Genomic DNA, 7,079 nt, shown 5'->3' with positions numbered 1-7,079 from the left:
CTTTTGGACACAATTTTGCTTGTTTTTGGCTTGTTTTTGTAGGTCGGCTGGCTCATTTCTCTCACAATACTGGCAACCTTAAAATACGGGACAAAGTGCGTCCTGTATCAGTTCAATACGGAAAGCGTCTTTTAGTTTCCAATTACGGGACGATTCCGTATTTTACGGGACGGGTGGCAACCCTATGCGACGCTGCCGGTAGCTACACCTAGCTACCGGGTACGATGCTACGCTAACTGCTAGCCCCACCCCATATTACGATGCTATGCCCACAGCTAGCAATGCGACGCTGCTGGTAGCTACACCTAGCTCCCGGGTACGATGCTACGCTAACTGCTAGCTCACTTGTGCTCTATTGGTTACCGGCTGCTCCGCTCTCCATCAGGCCCCAAGAGATGACCACCACGTGTGTTGATTCACTATATTTTTGGGGATACGGTGTAATCCCTCAGCTACTGCTGGGGTTGTGCTCTTGCTTAGGGAGAGTGCAGTTTTCTCTGAAAATTGTTTGGTCGCTATTATGGACTTAGCAAGGCCTGTAGCTAGCACTTGGTCGAGGACTTATGTCTTCTCTCATCATAAAAGACGGCGTTCCTCTTGCAGTAGTGAGAGTGAACTATTGCCTTTTTTATTGTGTGAAGAGGGTTGTGTGTATCGTGTTTTTACGTTTAAGTAAACGTGGCATTGAGTCCACAACTGGGTTAGGTGTTAGCCTACAGAAGTTTACATGTATAGCTCTTGTACCAAGGCCTTTGGCCCCTCTCTTTGGTCTGTGTTTTTTCATTACTTTAGGGTAAAGGTGTAAAAATTCAGGTGGCAAGTTTCGCACATGAGCCTGAAGCCGTGTATAAAGCCAGTTTTTTGCACAAACGAGGTTATCGTCTGTGGCTGGCGTGCAGAATGTGAAGCTATTACCCTAACAGGTATATGCGCTTTCATGTAGCGCGCTACGACTGGTGTCATGGCTCTGCTTTGTTGTTGCATCGTATCAGGGGTGAGGGGTGATAATGGGTGGACTAATAAACCCCTCCCCCCTTTACTGATTGGCCGGGAGGTTGGACCTCCTGCCTGTCAGTCTCCCTGTCGGCTGAGGGGTCAGCGCGTCACACTCGTCACAGGGAGGGGGAAGGGGGGGGGGGGTTCCCTGGTTCCACTCCATGTTAGGATGGATGGGTCACAGGATTTCTCCCCGGCCATGGAATACGTCACTGGGCGCGTTTTTCCTATTGGCCATGAGACATCCGTGAGTTTTTAGGCTCTGACAGCTGCAGACCGCTGTCATTGTCAAAGTTGGATGATGCGATGCATTCAAAAACTGTTTGTTTTCTGCTCTGCTCTCTATTAAAGTGTGTATTGGGCCGTTGGTCACTTGGCCCAATTATTACATGTATCTTTTTCAATTGTTACTCACATAGAGGTCTCTCTGGGGTAACTTCTGTCTTCCCCTCTTATGTAAAGAGCAGAATTGACAGGGTTTTACCCTCAGACGCGTCATATGAGACCCTTGTCTGTGTCTTATAGGCCGGCTTCCTGCTGTTCGTCTAGTGTTTCTTATTAGAATTTGCCATCGATATGTTCTCGACGTGCATATAGCGCTGGCCCTAGGTGCTTTCCATGTGGAACCACTTTATGGCTGGCGCGCCTTGGTTGCCCAATTCATAGAAACGGCGTTTTCTATGCGGGAAGGAGATTTTATCTCTACCGAGCGCCAGTGCACTAGGTTAGACTCGCCGGCTCACGTGCATCTCCGGGGGGAGATGACGGAGTAGATCAAAACATTGGCGGAGGGGTCTCACGCCCATGAGGTGGGCCACCAGGAGCAGTGCATTCGCGTACTGACCGTCTTGGTGGCGCCCTCTGTGATGTTTTGGATCGACACGAGTACCTACCCCCCTCTTAGGACTGGGGATGGCGGCGTGACTAGGATGCAGGACTGGTTCTGGTCGCGCCGGACCAGGTCAGTTAACCCGTTGTCCGCCGGGGCGCAGATCTGCTGTTCTGGTACCCCGAAGGACTTTGTGCTTTTCCGGGGGGGAAATGCCGGGTCGGGCCGGGCGTCGTGGGGATTGATGTTGTGGATGTGTGTGTCATATGTATGCCACCACGGGTTGCCCTTAACAGTGACGTGCTTGGTCCATACTGTGTTGTACCTTGCGCTGTGTTAGGGGGCTTGGTCCCTCTCCATTTGTTTCACCCCTCCTTCCCTGCTAGGACGGGGATGGGAGGGGACTGTCTGGGAGGTTGTTGTCAACCCCTCTAGGCATCCCTGTGTAGGTCCCGGTCCGCCGGCCCAGGTCCGAACTCGTTCTCGTCGACCTGTTGGCCTGGGTTAACCCTTTGAAAACTGAAACACTTGTGCTGCTTGTATAGCCTGTGTATACACGCAGTTATGTTTCTGAGTTTTCTTTGTGGGTTAAGGGAACAACCGCCTCCTGTTAAACTAAACATAGGGGGGTGGTTGGTTCTCCGGTGTGTTGGTAGCAGAGTCGACTCTCGGGTTGAGGCCGGGCTTGACCCTGTCTGCCCGAGAGTATGCCCCGCATCTTTCATGATGTCTGCCAATTGTGTCAGCCTCTTCTTTGAACCTCGACCCCGCTGGATTGGGGGGTCGGGTTTGTGGAGGTTATGGCATGGTGCACAGCATACCAAACACCCCTTCCGCCGGGATACTGTTCTTGCAGTAGACCCTTTAGGCACCTGTCTAGTCCGCAGTGCTCCAGGCACAGGTCGAGTTCTGCTCTTGGGACCTGTTGCCTGGATTGAGGGATTAACCTCCTTGGGGGTTGTCTCCCTTGCACGCCAACTGGCCCCGCAGTGTTGTGGGGGGGTAGCCTCTTGAGGAGAGTGCTTCAGAGCGGCGTGCCAAGGGGGGAAGGGCCTGCTCTTGATTTGGGCCCTGTCCGATATGCTGGCGATGTGGGGGGTGGTGTCACCAGTGACCGTCTGGTGTGGTCTCGATGCCGCGGCCTCGTTGGCCTCACCAGGCCCCCTTTTTTCGGGGGGTCCTAGTCCTCAGGTTGTCCTAGGGCTGGGACCTCCTCCGCGCTCCGCTGCTGCAGCCTTGCCTCGGGGTTGGGTTCTTGACCTTAAACCCCGTGATGTTGGCGGCTGTGACAGGGGTTTTTTGGCTTCCCGTCCGTACCCTGGTGGCATGTGGGATGCGCGCCCGAGTGGTCGCAGGTCCTTCTGAACGAAGGTAAGTCCCACGGTCTGCTCACCCTGTGCGTTTGAGGTGCTAAACCCTCTTCGCACAGTCGGATCCGATCTCCCTCCCGTCCTACACTAGGGAGGACCGGGGGGCTCGGGTCCTCCCTGGTTCTGATGGTTGTAGGGGGCCTCAGCGGGTACATCTGTCGAGTTTTTCGCTCTGCTCAGCTCCTGTGTTCCAATAGAGCAGAGCGTAAAGCTATACGATCTATAACGTAAGGTTATCCTATAACCCTAGTTATTATGAGTATAGCGAGCGATCTGCTCTGACTCACTGAGGACCCCATGGTCTTTGCCTTCGGTGGTGAAAGACTTGGGAAGGAGCTGATTGTGTGCCAGGCGGAGGTAAATAGGTGTGTACATGTGGAGAACGTTTTTCATTGTTAGAATGGATAAAGGGATAGTTCCAATAGAGCAGAGCGCTCGCTATACTCATATAACTAGGGTTATAGGATAACCTTACGTTATACACAAGGAGGCCGTGTTGTGACTTGTATTTGATCACAGTTATACACAAGGAGGCCGTGTTGTGACTTGTATTTGATCACAGTTATACACAAGGAGGCCGTGTTGTGACTTGTATTTGATCACAGTTATACACAAGGAGGCCGTGTTGTGACTTTTATTTGATCAGTTATACACAAGGAGGCCGTGTTGTGACCTCTATTTGATCACAGTTATACACAAGGAGGCCGTGTTGTGACTTTTATTTGATCAGTTATACACAAGGAGGCCGTGTTGTGACCTCTATTTGATCACAGTTATACACAAGGAGGCCGTGTTGTGACTTGTATTTGATCAGTTATACAGAAGGAGGCCGTGTCATGACTTCTATTAATTGCTCACCAGAAAACACTGCTGCAGCTTATTTTAAATGCCTGTGACAGAGAGTGAGAGGGAGAGAGAGAGAGGGAGACAGATAGAGGGAGAGGGAGAGAGGGAGAGAGAGAGGGAGAGAGAGAGGGAGACAGATAGAGGGAGAGAGAGAGAGAGAGAGAGAGAGAGAGAGAGAGAGAGAGAGAGAGAGAGAGAGAGAGAGAGAGAGAGAGAGAGAGAGAGAGAGAGAGAGAGAGAGAGAGAGAGAGAGAGAGAGAGGGAGACAGATAGAGGGAGAGGGAGAGAGGGAGAGAGAGAGGGAGAGAGAGAGAGAGAGAGAGAGAGAGAGAGAGAGAGAGAGAGAGAGAGAGAGAGAGAGAGAGAGAGAGAGAGAGAGAGAGTAAATGTTTGCTTAAACTAAACGGCAATGTTTGTGCAGTTCTGTTGAAATAAAGAGTTACCACCCACATTAATGACATCTTTCAGAATGGCTGAATGCAGTTAGAGCTTCTATTCAAATGAAAGGGGAAAAAAAATGTTGGGTGTCAACGGTGCCATCACATCTGTCATCAACAAATACATGCATTCGATTATTGTAGGTGATAAGCAAGCGAACCGTGTCAAAACTGTCTGAGTAACTAATACATTAATCTTGACTTGGACCTCAAACTTGTATAACCTGCCTTCAAATTTATTCTACACATTATATGTGACATATACATACAACCTCGGGGTACAAACACAAGGTGTTCTCCCTGCCTGGGGCTGTATGCTTATGCAGAGCTGGCTTTCTGGCTGCTGCATCCAGGGTTTGACCGGTAAGACCTCCAGGCTAGCGTGCAATCTGACACCTTCAACTGTAAAAAGATTCCAATGCGATGATCCATTCTGGTCGAGTGCTGTCCCTTTCTTTAGCCTTGGGGGCTAAAGAAACATAGAAAGTCTGTTTTTTTTTTAACCACTGCTCTGACAGAGATGTCTGATAGTGAAACCGTGAGCAGAAAAGCCTGTTCTCAATACTGTATACATTCTGCCCTTATGCCAACTTCTGGAATGAAATATGAAATCAAATTGACCTGCCCTTCTCACTCTCTATAAAACTTTGTATGAACCGCTCATTAATTACTGTAATGTCATATGGTGCAACACTTACCCCAGCCATCTCAAGAAACTTGAAAGTTTGCAAAAATAAATACTATGAGTAGTGTCATAGTTTAATACGCCCCCACACGTCCTTTATTCCATCGCTTTGGTCTCCTGAGGCTTGCTGATTTTAATGTACACCAAAATGCATCAATTATGTATCAAGTTGTAAATAACATGAATCACAGACTGTCTGAGCTTGTCCCAGTCTGCCGTCCACTGCACATCCATAACACAAGAAATAGGCATCTTATCTTTGGCAAGAGGAGAAAGCTCAAAGGTGCCTAAGTATAGCATGCAGGGGCCCGCAGATCTGGAACGAGCTCGACGAGAGTCTGAAACTGTCAAAATCCATCTCCACCTTCAAAAAATCACTGAAAGAGGAATTGCTCAAATCATATCTCTAAATAGAATCCATACTTAGGAATATTAATTGTCTGTATTTATGTATCTATGTTGTATGTATAGTAGGTATATGTAAGCCTATCCACGTTGTATGTTTTTGTTTGTTTATATTCCATCCAAAAGCTTTAAATAGCTTCTTGTGAGACCTGGCACACGCACACAATCTCGACGATGATGTTCTCACCATGAAGATATGTATGTAATATATCGTGTGTGTGTGTGTGTGTGTGAATAAATTCATTCATTCATGCATGAAGGAAACAAGATTGTGAATTTATACTTTTTTCCACATCCCCCTGAAATCTCCTCAAGGACCACTGGAGGCTCCTGGACGGACCGCACTTTTGGGAACCACTGACTAGGGTCGCATGTGTGGGGTGTTTGGGGGACTGACTGTTCCCGGGGGGGGTTCACATGCCTTCGAGCGACATTGTACTTATTTTATGCCTACTCTTAAGTCTGCACGTTTACATTGCACTACTTTTATTGTCTTTTATACCTATTCTTATGTCTGCAATTTATGCATTGTTTTTTATTGTCAATTGTGTGCTGATATTATGCCTATGTTCATTTTATACTAATTGCTGTGGGGCACTCTGGACTGCGGTCCATGTGTGAAGAAGAAGTACTATATAGATATTCATATTTATTATTGTTATATTGTAGAAATGTGTGCATTGAAATGTCTGTAAAGTCTCGACGACATTGAAAATGAGGGTGACCTCAATTGTCTTTTCGAGAATAAAGGTTTGAATGAATGAATGAATGTGGACCTGAAATAAACCTAACCATACCGTGTGGATAGATACCATTATGTGATGTGGATAGAAAAACAAACATTCATCACCATGTTTAAGATGTGGGATATTGCTTACATTATTAGAGAAAACTATAAACTTGTTTGCGGACGACTCAGCCCTGCTGGTCTCTGACAAGAACAAGGTGCAGGTTGAAAAAACCCTCAGCACGGAACTAGGCAAAATCTGCATATGGCTCGCTGATAACAAACTATCATTACACATGGGCAAAACAGAGTCCATTCTCTTCGGTTCAAATAACAAACTCAGCAAGACCGACGGCTTCTCAGTTACAGTGGGTGACAATATTGTCACAGGGAAAGACGAAATTACCTACCTGGGTTCCATCCTAGAGGCAAATCTTTCCTGTGACAAAATGGCATCCAATGTAATAAAAAAAGTCAACCAACGAACTAGATTCTTGTACCGGATCTCCTCTGGTAAACAAGAATACCCTGAAGACTCTGGCAGGAGCACTCATTCAAGGGTACTATGACTATGCGTGCACCTCATGGTACCAAAGCACCTCAAAGGCGCTTAAAACAAAATTACAAACATCACAAAACAAACTGGTCAGACTACTACTTGACCTGAACCCCAGAACCCACCTCACCCCTGCCCACTTTGACAACCTAGGATGGCTTAGAGTAGACGACAGAGTACAGCAACTTGCAATGGGCCTGGTCTACAAGATACACTATACGACCGGGG

This window comes from Notolepis coatsorum (genome assembly GCF_963971535.1).
Source record: "Notolepis coatsorum genome assembly, chromosome: 17".
NCBI lineage: Eukaryota > Metazoa > Chordata > Actinopteri > Aulopiformes > Paralepididae > Notolepis > Notolepis coatsorum.
This window is presented reverse-complemented; position numbering follows the sequence as displayed.